At 37.6% G+C, this 13,860-nt stretch overlaps 1 protein-coding gene across 4 annotated transcripts in view; it reads left to right on the top strand.

Moving 5' to 3' along the window:
• The window catches only part of ARHGAP24 (Rho GTPase activating protein 24), a 532,908-nt gene that overhangs the window by 260,707 nt on the left and 258,341 nt on the right, over nt 1-13,860 (top strand). The window lies entirely within an intron of this gene.

Genomic DNA, 13,860 nt, shown 5'->3' with positions numbered 1-13,860 from the left:
TCAGATTCACCTGAAAGAAATTGAAAGCAAAGGGAAGACAGTGTTGTCAAATTATCATATAATTCAGCTAAAAAAAAACCATCATGCACTGCCTTTAAGAAGATATTTAGGGGAATAAAAGAGGTCTGGGACCTTGGAGGTGAAACTGAGAGAAAGACAAAGGGACTTCAGATCAAGCATTTGAAAGAAGCAGTGAGGGGACCAGATGTGGTGACTCACTCCTGTAATCCCAGCACTTTGGGGAGCCAAGGCGAGATCCCATCTCAAAAAAAAAAAAAAAAAAAAATGGCTGAGCATGTTAGTCCCAGATGCTTGGGAGGACAAGGCAGGAGGATCACTTGAACCCAGAAGGCTGAACCAGCAGTGAGCCATGATTGTACCACTGTACTCTAGCCTAGGTGACAGAGTGAGATCCTGTCTCAAAAACAAAACAAAAGAAAACAAACAGAAAAGAAAGAGTCGATGAAACAAAACCCACAGAGAAGAGAAGCAGAACTGTTGTACCGGAGGAACAGTTCTGAAATCTTTTTTTTTTTTTCTTTTGCGATAAGACACACAGACCAAATAAGACTGACTGCAAGTTAGCACAAGAATGCAATGACTCTAATGTCATCCTGGCTCCCTCATTCAAGGAAACATGCCAAAACTTAAGTAAAAATAAACTTAAATCAACTTTAATTATAAATAAGCAAATCTCTTACAAATGACACTACTTTATCATTAATTAGCAACTATTAAGTTGTAGCATATAACACAGCAGTATGGTATCAAGACTGATAACTAACAGATTATTTAATTCCTAGCATCTTTTCAAGTTCTCAAATCCCAAGATTTGCCTATGGTTGCTACTAAGAGCTACGGAATTGTTGTTTGGTAGGTGATTTTCATCCTCCATATTAAAAAACACACACACACACATTCTTTTTAAGGAATTCATCCATTTGTAGATGCATCTGTTTCCAGTGTGTTTGTTTTGATTATCACATATGAATTCAGCTTTGTCCAAATATTTGTAGAAAAACATGGAAGCCATTTTCTACTTGAAAAGTGCTTTTCATTTTGTAAGACCCCAGAGTACTTTACTTGTAATACCACAATTCAAACATATTTGGCATTAAGCTTCAGTCCTGGAGAGGCAAAGAGTCTGGCTTATGTTCCTTGGAATGGTTATTTGCTTGATTTTGAATCCCCTAGTCCCAGAATCTATGAATTTTTAGGATTCTGTTTTTAATCTCAGTCACATACTCACTCTACATGTGTGAGAAAGGTATAAGACCCAAGTCACAAAATAAGTGAATAGAATTTCCTAAATGAGAGCAAAAAATTAGTACTCTTGGAGCAGAAATTCAAGGAGAATGGGTCTTTAGCATATTGATATTGGTTGTTAAATGCTACCCCAGTATTTAAGGAGAGAGGAAAGACACGCGCGCGCGCACACACATACACACACACACACAGAGAGAGAGAGAGGTTGAGCTAGGAAGCAGATGACTGAACTCTCTCCTAAACCCTCCATCCTCCACCCCTAACCCCTCTATCCTTCACCCTCCACATGTTAGAGGCAAACCAACAAGTTACTTGTAGCTATGACAATCCTGACTGACAGGACTCCAGAACAACTTGTAACAAAAGAGCCTTGAATCATCTTTCATATTGGTTTGGGATATTTTTCATTATGTATTGCTGCTTTTTCAAATGGTTCTTTAGTCTTTTAAAAATACATCTTTCCTCATGCATGCCATTTGTTTGTTAAGTCCTTATTTCAGATAATTCTTAATAGGTTTTCCAGTCATTAGAGGGAATTAGCCAGGTGGTACAGAATATCATATGCCAGCCTCCATTACACAGCTAGACAAGTCTAAATGTGCCCTCCATTTTCAGAAGCCTTCTTTAATCCAGTCCCAATGCTCTCCACTATTAATTCCAAACAATTTTTAAATACGAGTGTGAGGTTAGAGAAAGGTGCTTTCATCCTTAAAGTGGTTGTCATTGTCAGATATCAGTAAATTTGTGCCCAGGAAAACGTGAAAAGGAGAGAAGCTTATAAATTTAACCAGTGGCTGGGCATGATGACTCATGCCTATAATCCCAGTACTTCAAGAGACCGAGGCAGAAGAATAACTTAAGACCAGGAATTTGAGACCAGCCTGGGCAAGATGACGAGAGACCCCAGTAACTACTATACACACACACACACACACACACACACACACACACTAGTTTTATATATACACATATATAATATGTATATATGTATATATAATATATAGTGGTATATATACATTTATGTGTATATAATACATAGTAGTATATATACATATATAATATAAAGTCATATATGTATATATACATATGTATATGTATTATATATTAGTATATGTATTATATATACATATATACATATATGTGGATACATAATATATATTACTATATATACATATTTTATTTATATATATATATATATATATATATATAAAAAAAAGCTGGGCATGGTGCCGTGTGCCTGTGGTTCCCAGTTACTCAGGAGGCTGAGGCAAGAGAATCCCTTCAGTCCAGGAGTTCAAGGCTGCAATGAGCTGTGCTCACACAACTGTACTCCACCCTGGGTGACAGAGTGAGACCTTATCTCTAAAAAAAAAAAAACCTAAAAAAGTACATCCCGTGTACCTGCTTTCTTATTACACAGTATGAAAGACATAAAAAGTGAATAAAACATAGCCCTTGAACTTGTGAATAATCTCATAATAATCTAATTGAATACAGAGTACCAAACTAAGTGTAATACATAGAAGAATGTTCTTCATGCTAAACAAAGTCCTGGAGAAGTTTGTTGGAGGGAAAATTTCTATCAGGTGGCAAGAATCTATATGTTTCCAAGTTCTGCAGTTTATTCTAATGCCTAGCCTGGCTCTGCAGTATGAGGCTAGGTACTATGATTCCAAAACCCCGTCCCTTCCCCTGTAGCCTGACAGTCCAGTTGGCTAAGAAAATAGGCATGTCAGCAATTGAACACATTTACTGTTAAAGGCAATTTGATGTAAATTAAAGTCAAGTCAGGGGTAGGTTTTTATTGGTTTTGTTTTGTTCTCATATAATTCTGTAGATTTCCTAGGAGTGGTGAAGGAGGAGGTAGTGAACACAGTAATAGAGGTACCTGCTTTTTCCACTGTGTACTTTTCCCAAGTGGGAAAGAAAGGGCAAGCTAGGGAATCAGGGCTAAATTCCTCCTCAGCGACATGATACCCAGTTTCCAGGAATGGATAGGCAGGATTGGGAATCTGCCTCCTTGTTAAGAATCATTTAGTGTTGCAAATATTAAAACTGTGCTATGCAGCCCTTTTTCTTCTGAGTATCTGACTGATTTTTCATGAGTTCTCATGCTCCTCATTTTCTATTTTTCTACAAACTTATCCATCCTGTAAGCCCAGCTCCTCTACCAGCAAACCTTAAAATAACCAATGCCAAAAATACTTAATTTCAAGAGAAGCATTTTTCTTATACTAGTTCTTGTATTTGTTATATTTCCTTTGTATAATTTCAATTTTTTTTTTTTGTTTGTTTGTTTGTTTACATTCATGTCATACCCTAACCTCTATTGTGATTTCCTTGGAGGCAGGGGCTATATTTTGTGCCTCCATGTGTCTTTTAACCACATGCCTGAACAGGAGAGGCACTCAGGTTGTTTGATTGGCTTGGTTTTTTTGTTTTGTTTTGTTTTGTTTTGTTTAGATGGAATCTTGCACTATCGCCCAGGCTGTAGTGCAGCGGTGCAATCTCGGCTCACTGCAACCTTCACCTCCCAGGTTCGAGTGATTCTCCTTGCCTCAGCCTCCCAAGTAGCTGGGATTACAGGTGACTGCCACCATGCCTGGCTAATTATTTTTCTATTTTTAGTAGAGACGAGGTTTCACTATGTTGACTAGGCTGGGCTAGTACTCCTGACCTCGTGATCTGCCCGTCTCGGCCTCCCAAAGCGCTGGGATTACAGGAGTGAGCCACCGCACCCAGCCTGATTGGCCTGTTTTAATGGGAAACCTTTTATATAGGACTTCAGGGACCTTATTTGTATATAACTAAACCATGACTGGGACATCATTGCCAGTTAGTACAAATGCTTATGAGAGTAGCTGCTTCTTTCCTTCTTTTAAAACCATTATAAACAACGCTAGAAACATTTTTTTTCTACTTTTAAGGAAATGCCTGGAGCAACATGAGCAAAGCTCACTTTTAAAATAAGCTCTTTCATTTTTTGCTTTTTAAGTCTCCTATTATCAGTTTATGTTTCGCTTATGTTTTAAAATGTGATCATATTAAAATATCTTTAGAGTAGAAAGTATCTTGTATAGCTTTTGAAAAAAAAAATCCGTTTTAGAGAGGTAATTTTGTTAGATATCTTTTGTATTTTCTTTAGCAAAAAAAAGCACCAAACACAAATAAAAACAAAATAGAACCACCTACAATATGGCATTAAAATAGCTGAAAATTGAATATCTGTTATTTACCTTTAGATTCTGAAATAGAATAATTTGTAATTTTTAAAATATATTTTAAAGTCATTAAGGACAGAACCTAAATCATTAGGACAGAACGTTCTATAAAAATGGTGCTGTGAATAAGTAAAGAAGATTTGGAGGAGACAACGTTTTAAAATTTTGTGAGTGACTTTAAAAATAAGAGCGATAAACCAGGTATCCTTTAAAACCAATTAGACTTTTAATCTAGCAGCTTTTATCTATCTGTTCATGCCTAGGTTGTTTGGTGTGTGGACATAGTTTCTTAGTCTACAGATACAAAATACACTGCAATACTGCCCTCTACAGGTTCCCTGTAAGACAGGCACTTGTCTTCAAGTTTGCAAATGGCTAGTTTTAAATGAACCCTAATCTAGAAGAGGAAAGACTTCAAGTGCTTTTGGCTTTGATGTCTTAAACACCAGTGAGCAACCTGGGCCATCCCCTACCTCTATGCATGGTGACCACCTACTCCAAACAAATTACACAATCGTCCTTGTTTCTCCGAGCATATGGTATTAACGGCTCTTAAAAGATTTTTACTCTGCGGTCCAGTAGAAATCCATAACTCCCTTTCTCATACATATGCCATGCTGGGGTTAAGAAAATATTCTGATAGGCCAGAAAGATAGTTAAATATACAAAATCTGGTGAATTTGTTCAAGATTGAAAGCAGCGATACTGCTTAATAGTCACATCTTTTATTTATAGTACAGAAAGTAATTGTAGATTAAACTCAGTTGTTCCTGCTAACAAAAACTTAAACTTAGAAACAATATATGATCCAGACAAAATTAATGGCCAAGTATTTGGAAGTTTAAGTAAAAGGGGAATATTTTTGAATTGTAGATGTATGAGAGAGACAGTAAGAACCTGATATATGCTGTAATATATGCAAGCTTTGAAAAAAGATTTACATGAAAATAAAAACGCCAAGATAAAAAAAAAATATGTTTTCTCTCCCACGTATGATTCAGAAAGACAGTATTTCCTGTGCATAAGAGCAAAATCAGAATGGGTTCAAGCCTCATTGTTGTTCCATACTGTGGAACTGTGGCAGGTACTCAAATAAAACTTTCCACAAAGCCTCAGGATCAGCCTGAACACTTTACTTGACAGTCTGTGACACAGTGTTTCCCTCCAGCTCTTGTCCTCATGTATCCTGGCACATGTGCATCATTGTCTCTCCTGGCACACCTGTCTCTCCTTCAACGTGGCAGAATACGGTCACCAACAGCTCTAAAGATGTTATACCTCTAGTCACACAGACATACTGGATGGCTTCTTCTTAGCTCTTATGCCAAATTTCTGGGAACAGGAATCCAGCCCAACATGAAATTGAGCATGAAGTGCTCTATTGTGACTAATCAGCTATGGTATCAGGATAGGGACTTGCAGAAGACACATAGATCTAATATGTCGTCTTTTTGTCTTTGCTGAAGATAGATTCTAGGAGTTCCTTCAACTCCTGCTCTACAAGCAGTCTCCAGTTTACTAAGCTTTACATTCAAATAGTTGCTTCTTAGTTGTTGATTGGAATTCAGAAAACATTTCCTGTGCCAACTATGTTATTCCATATTGTTATGTCCTTAGGAGAGTCTCACTCCATTGCGAACAAAAAAAAAAAATTAAAAAGCTAGACTACTATGTGTCTAAAAAATTATTACCAGTTGATATAGAAGTCATGTAAACCACCCACCAAAGATTTTTCAAGACTGCTCTATTCTCGATCTTGTCAGATTGTGAAACTAGGCACTCCTCTTTATTGTTTGAAAACTATAACCCCCATAAATACAGTTTTTGTTGTTGTTGTTGTTGTTTGTTTTGTTTTTTGAGATGGAGTTTCACTCTTGTTGCCCAGGCTGCAATGCAATGGTGCAATCTTGGCTCACTGCAACCACCCAGATTCAAGCGATTCTCCTCCCTCAGCCCCCCAAGTAGCTGGGATTACAGGTATCTGCCACTTTGCCTGGCTAGCTTTTTGTATTTTTAGTAGGGACAGGGTTTCCCCATGTTGGTCAGGCTGGTCTTGAACTCCTGACCTCAGGTGATTCACCCACCTCGGCCTCCCAAAGTGCTGGGATTACAGGTGTGAGCCACCATGCCCAGCCTCCACAAATACAGTTTTAACCATAGGTTGTAGTGTTAGTTTTAAAGAATAGTGAGTTCAGAACTTCCTCTCTGTGGTCTCAGCAGCAGCAGCAACCCTCTCTCTTAGTCATGCATCCATCCATGACTGCATGCAAACAGACATCCATCCACCTGCCCCTCACATACTGTACCTGGCACTGTTCTAGACTCTAGGGAAATACTATTAAACATGATGAAATGTCAACTCTTCTAGAATTTATTTTTTGGTAGGAGAAAATTTTAAAATAAGCAAATACATAAATAACTGTCAGTTAATGTGTAAGTGTCAGTTAGTGATAAGTGCTATGTTTTTCTTTGAGTAAAATAAACCAGGGGATTGTGATACGGAGTGATTTGGGAGTCTATTTGGATAGTGAGATCAGAGATTTCTAAACGCCTGTTCAGCAGCTATGGTTCTATAGCCAGGACAAGGGACTCCAGCAGGGAGCATTAGGAACCTGGGAGATTGGGAGGGTCAAGATGACTTATTATCTTGCCCCATGACAGATACTTCTTAATCCCAGAATGGCTTTATCTCACCCTTTTTCTAGAGCCAAGGGAATTAACATGGGTCTTTTCATTTCTTTTTTTTTTTTTTTTGAGACAGAGTCTCTCTCTGTGACCCAGGCTGGAGTGCAATGGCACAATCTCGGCTCACTGCAGCCTCCGCCTCCCATACTCAAGCAATTCTCTTGCCTCAGTCTCCCGAGTAGCTGGGATTACAGACACGCACCACCTCACCCAGCTAATGTTTGTATTTTTAGTAGAGACAGGGTTTCACCATGTTGCCCAGACTGGTCTTGAACTCCTGACCTCAGGTGATCCACCCACCTCAGCCTCCCAAAGGGCTGGGATTACAGATGTGAGCCACTAGGCCCAGCCCCTTTCATTCCTTTCTATCTGTAGTCATTGTTTTTCCACTAAGAAATGTTCCTCTTCTCTGTTTCACTGTAGGGCAGAAGTCTCAGAGATCTCTCTTCTCTTCTACATAGTTTTGTTGTGGCTATCAGAGTGTTTTCTTTGCCTATCGTAATAATTTTTAAAATACTATACAAAGAGTAAAAAAAAAAAATTAAATGCCACAAAAGAATACACATAAAAATGACTTTTTCCTGAGTTATTGCCTTCAAATAATCAATCTCTCTGCCCAGATTTATAGACATATATGTGTGTACAAATTATTTATCTGCTTATTTATAAATCAATATGATTCATATATGTGCATTCACTTGTCAATTTATAGAATATATTGTTCTTGTTATGCATCTTGTTTTTCATTTAATTGATTTTAGATATCTTTTTACGTTGGCGAATATAATTTACTTATTCTTTTTAATAGCTGCATAGTATTCCATTTCATGGGTGCAAAATAATTAGATTTTTTAATCCAGCTCTTAATAGGCATTTAGGCATTATGCAGTCTTTGTTATTAGAAAAAACCCTGCAATATCTTATAAATGTATGTTGATATGCTAGCTGACTCAAATATTATGAGTGTGTATATTAAATTTATGTATTAGGATGACCATAAGAAATTCTGGGGTTTATAGGCCAAAATCATTCAAAATTGGCAGTGTTATATGGTTTAACCTAAGATACATTGCCAAATTCCTTTCCAACGCTCTCAGCCCAATTTTGTTTATTGGTTTGTTTTTAATTTCTAACAGCTGTTGAAACAGACAAGTAAATATCTTGGATGCTAAGCTCTGCTGGATAAAATGAGAAAACAGTATGGATTGTAAGCACTACAAAAGCACAGTTTCCTGTTAACTAAATCCACATTTCCCTTCAGGATTATTCCCAGGAAACTGCCTTCCCAATCCCTCAAGTTTTGGTGAAAGCACCATTATAGGAATTAGGTAGTTGAATAGGGGAGAGGAAGAATATGGACCTGGACTCCCAGTGGGCTCTAGAATGACATTAGGTAAGTCATTTAATCTCTCCAGTTTGATTCAAATAATGAATACAGATACTACCTTAAAAAATACACGAGACAATGCCTATGGCACTGCCTAGCACAGTATTAAGCACTGAATTCTAGCTTGAATAAATCAAACTTCCCTCCCTCTCCCTTCCTCCCTTGCTGCTGTGCTCTGAATATTCAAACTATGGGGATGTGGCAAGAAAGAGTGTGCCACTCCTGGCCACATGCTTGTGTAGCCATACAAGCATTAACATGCATCTGGAACCCATTTCTGCCCTGAAGATATAAGCATTGAGCCGTTTCAGTCATCCAACAGGTGCTCACTCTGCCTTACAGGTGAGTGTATGGAGAATGTCCTCAAAGTCTGGCATCTGGATAAGCCATAATTCAGGCCCATTTGGTGTGTGCAGTTACTGGGGAGCCCAGTGGATAAGAACAGCTTGTGTCAGTATTACCGTCTGCCACTTGCAAAACATTCTGTGCCCACTAGGAAGCATCACTTCCCTTTTTCAAACTCTTCACTCAGAACATGTCACCAGAGAGAATCCCCCAGCTCCATGAAGCACACATTCTTGCCTCAGTGTTAGTTATCTTTGCGGAATGCCTTTGTGGTTATTTTCTCATTAAATTAAAACAAAAACAAAAACAAAAACAAAAACAAAAACTCAAATGCTGTTCCATATTCTGATGTGGGTCTTAGTAAATGTTAATCAATCAGTATTAAATATTAAGGCACAGCACTCTTTTTACAAATGAGAAAAGCGACAATGTGCTTACATGTTTTGGAATAGTGAAGGGAGCACCACAGGAGCTGGAAAGAGACAGGCCTGAGTTTAAAACCTGACATTGGTACTTAATACCATCATTTCTGTCAGCAAATTGCTTCACTTCACTGACCATCAGATTTCCTCTGTAAAATTGCGCTAATAACACTCATTAAAAATGCTGGGTTGGATTTCTTGTGTGTTACAAGAGAAGATAGATGTAATGTGCCTAACACCTTGCTTGGCACAAAGGAGGTGCTAAATAAGCGTTAACTTTAATTTATGATTCTCTATATTGATCTGGCACTAGAGATACTTACTTCTGAATACTACCAGAATTTCATTATTGTAGAGGATTTGTATTGCCAGGGATAACGCAGTGAATATTTTTCACAGCACTGATTAAAATATTATTTTCAGGAGTAGGAACTGAACTTTTATTCAGTTATCTGGTTGATGTTTAATTTGGGAGAAGTTTTTCGATGGATATAAGAGGATGTGAGAGTGAAGAGATAAGGTATCTTCTGACACCTTCTTGTGACTGGTGTAAAAGAAAAGAAAGAATGTGTCTTTTTGAAGCTATTGTTATACTGATTAGAAAGCCCATTTGAGAATGAAAACTATAGATTTAAATTGTATGGAGATGTTCTAATGGTAGGAAGTTTGTAAGTTTATTTTTTTCCTTCCTTCTATTTTTCTTCTTTTTCTGGGTTATGGGCATAGTAGACTTGGTACCATTAGAAATGGCACTCCTTTCTTAGGAATTAAGCCTATACAGAGGAGGAAACTCAAATACATATATTTATAATTTTCAGACAGTTAGGTAGTCCTTCTGTAAGACTTTCATTTCAAAGCCTCATGTACACATCAAACTATAATAAGACCTGCCTTTACGTTGTTTGCTAAAAAGTCTCTCTCTTAACGTGAGGGTATCATCCTAGCCTTTGAACTAGCACATGTTTCACAGAGTAATATTTGGAAGTCAACATTTCAGTAGAGCAATTTATGCGCCCCACACATGAGTCTTTCTGCACTGGCTAATGGCTTCCTCAAATCCTTTTCTGTTAAATTGGTTTTGAAAGGAGGAATGCTCCCTTTTCTGGCCTCTTTGCAGATCAGCAATCATTCTTCTGTTTTGCAATAGTTTTTTTCTAGAACTGTGCTTATTAAGCAGTGGCTTTCATTGAATTTTTTATTGATATATCATAATTGTGCATATTTTGGGGGTACATGGGATATTTCAATATCTATATATAATGTGTTACGATCAAATCAGGGAAATCAGGAGAACCATCATTTCCAACATTTATCTTTTCTTTGTATTAGAAACATTACAATTATTCTGTTCTGGCTATTTTGTAATATACAATAAATTGTTGTTAGCTATAATTTTTCTGTTGCCCACTATTGAATACTAGAACTTATTTTTTCTATCTAACTCTGTTTTTGTACCCCTTAACCAACTTCTCTTCATCCGCCTCTCCCTACTTTCCTTCCTGGCCTCTGGTAACCACCCAGCCTCTGGGAACCTCCTGATCCCTGGTAGAGATCCACTTCTTTGGCTTCCACATATGAGTGAAAGCAAGTGATATTTGTCTTTCTGTGCCTGGCTCATTTGGCTTAACATAATGACCTCCAGTTCCATCCATGTTGCTGTAAATGACAGGATTTCATTCTTTTTTATGGCTGAATAATATTCCATTGTGTACAGATATCACATTTTCTTTATGCATTGATTTGCTGTGACTCCATATCTTGGCTATTGAGAATAGTGCTGCAGTAAACATGGAAGTGCAGATGTTTTTTCAAAGTACCAAACTTTCAAGTAGTAACTCCCATTGACAATACACAGCAGATTTTTCTCATGCGTTGTCCTTACGAGAATAACTTTAGTGATGTTTAAGTTCTCAGAATCTTCTCTTGAAATGCACAGATTGAAACAGTCCTCAGAGAAGAGATAAAGATACACACGACAGACAACACAATTTTAAAGGTCCTACTTACAATTCTGGGAATTCATGGAGAATTCAATACTTCTTATTTGGGTAGACACAGAATTTTAAATTCCAGTGAGTGAGGAATGTCTAAGTTTGACTCTTGACAATTTATAAGGACCAGGAAGAGCAATTGGTAAAAGGTTTGAACGTCTGCCCAATACTACAAGCAGTCAGAAATACTGGAAAGGGCATGAACTTAGATCAGAAGAACTGAATTTAGTCCTGGCTGAAACTGTCATTATCATGCGACACTGAGCAAGTCCCTTAATTTTTTGGTTCCTCTGTTTACAAGTTTATAAAATAGGGATGATTATTTATTTACTGTCTACCTCCCCAGGTTGTTACAAAATCAGATTAGGGGAAGCATGTGAAAGATCTCTGTAGCTCTAAAGTGCTATTCAGATGCAAGGCCTCGGTATGGATTGCCTCTACAAATTCTGCAAGCTTTCTGAGGATAAAGAGTGTGTCTGTGTCACAAATCCTGTATTAGGCCCTGAAAGAAATAAGTGAAGGAACCTGTTGCATAAATTTGGACAGAAAAATACTGGAAAGTGATTCTTCCGTTTCAATTTTCTGTGAGGTTACTTGACATTTTTTCTTGAATCATAAAATGTAACTCTTTTTCCTTATTTACCATCCCAATGTACTTATGGGGACAATTCTCCCTTCATGCTAACTAATTTGCCTACATGCTCTAGGTGAAGGTCTATTGTAGAGGAGAAGTCCATTCCTTATCTCAGTGAAATGTGTTTCTAAGTGTGCATGAGGTTAGACACCAGAATTTAGACACCCCTACACTTGTAGAAAATAGATGGCAGGTAAGGAGGTGCTCATCTCCAGCACATGAGTGTCACAACACATCAAATAACAGTCACACACTGATTTCACAACCCCGAATTCTTCAATGACTGAAGAGCAAGTTTTCTTCCTTAATTTTATTGGAAAGTGAAAAAATTTCCTCAGCTGTTACCACTGCTTCAGCTACTGACTTAAGGATGGGGGGAATCTTATTCTATGCGAAGCTTCTATTTTATTTTTTATTGATTGATTTTTTTAGACAGAGTCTTGCTCTGTCGCCCGTGCTGGAATGCAATGGCACGATCTTGGCTCACTGCAACCTCTACCTCCCAGCTTCAAGCGATTCTCCTGCCTGAGCCTCCCGAGTAGCTGGGATTACAGGTGTCCACCACTATGCCTGGCTAATTTTTGTATTTTTAGTAGAGACGGGGTTTCACTATGTTAGTCAGGCTGGTCTCGAACTCCCGACCTCAGGTGATCAGCCTGCCTGGGCCTCTCAAAGTGCTGTGATTACAGGCATGAGCCACCGTGCCCGGTCTGGGAAGTTTCTATTCTTTTATACCAATTGTGATTGGTAACATCAGGCTGAGCATTGTTCACGTCCCCCTTTAGCAAAAGATAAGCTTCTAAGAAATGCAATAATGTTTAAGATTACAATAGATGATACAATATATTGATTATCAATGTATTGTAATATATGTATCATTAATGATGTATCGATGTATGTATTGATATATCAATACATTGAGGATACATATATTACAATAGATTACAACAGATGATACAATACATTCATACCCATTTGATTGTTTCTTAATAGTTAATAGAGGAGCTGATTAAACTAAATGTTCCACACACATACAAAATAATTGCAAGTAAGTAAGCTGTTCTATATATTTAATCAAGAAAAATACATTTTTAGGAACTGGACGTTATGATCTATGCCTGACTTATCTTATAAAAATCAGAGCTTCAACATTTGACACCTGACTTCAAAATGCTGAAATTCCTGATCTCAAAACTTTTGATCATAATATACTTTTAGGGCATTAGTAACTAGTACTCTCTTCTATTTATTACAAAAGGACTTTCAGAATCTAGTTCTTCATTTCCAAAAGGTATAATAATCAGAGTTTCATAGTAAAAAATGAGAAGCTTTAAAAATATAAGTCTGGATGCTAAGCAAGTTCATCTCTGTATCTTTTTTCTTCCAATGACTTGAAACATTTCAGTGACTTCAATGCCTTTGAGTCTTGATACTGTTCAGAGAAAAATTCTCGTAAGTCACACCTAAGACAGTGTCAAACCTTTGCCATCATTTGTGTGTTGTTTGCCTCTCTGGCAAGGTGTTTTGGCTCCTGGAGTTTGGTGTGTTTTGCTGACCCCTGGGGCTCAGGAGCTGGTTTATTGATGTGCAGTATAACTCCAAAGCCCCCTGTTGACCAAGGGAATTTGAATTAAGACTAGGATAGTGGAAGCCCTTGGCTGGACTGGCTCTAATCCTACAGCAATAGTCAAAGAACAAATTTATCTCTGGGTATTATTGGAGACCCGAGTAATCTTAACTGTGTTTCAAAGCTGTTTTTTCATCTTTATTTTTGTTTTCTGACTAGAGTAGCACAGTTTCTGGTTTCTGAAGCCCAGTGTTTCTCTAGAGGCCAGATAATCTTTCTGAGGCTGGAGTAAGTCAATTGTAGCACATTTGGGCCAGGTCATCTCTGTCTTTGTTTTTACCA

The sequence above is a fragment of the Macaca thibetana genome, chromosome 5 (genome assembly GCF_024542745.1).
Source record: "Macaca thibetana thibetana isolate TM-01 chromosome 5, ASM2454274v1, whole genome shotgun sequence".
Lineage (NCBI taxonomy): Eukaryota > Metazoa > Chordata > Mammalia > Primates > Cercopithecidae > Macaca > Macaca thibetana.
This window is presented reverse-complemented; position numbering and strand designations above follow the sequence as displayed.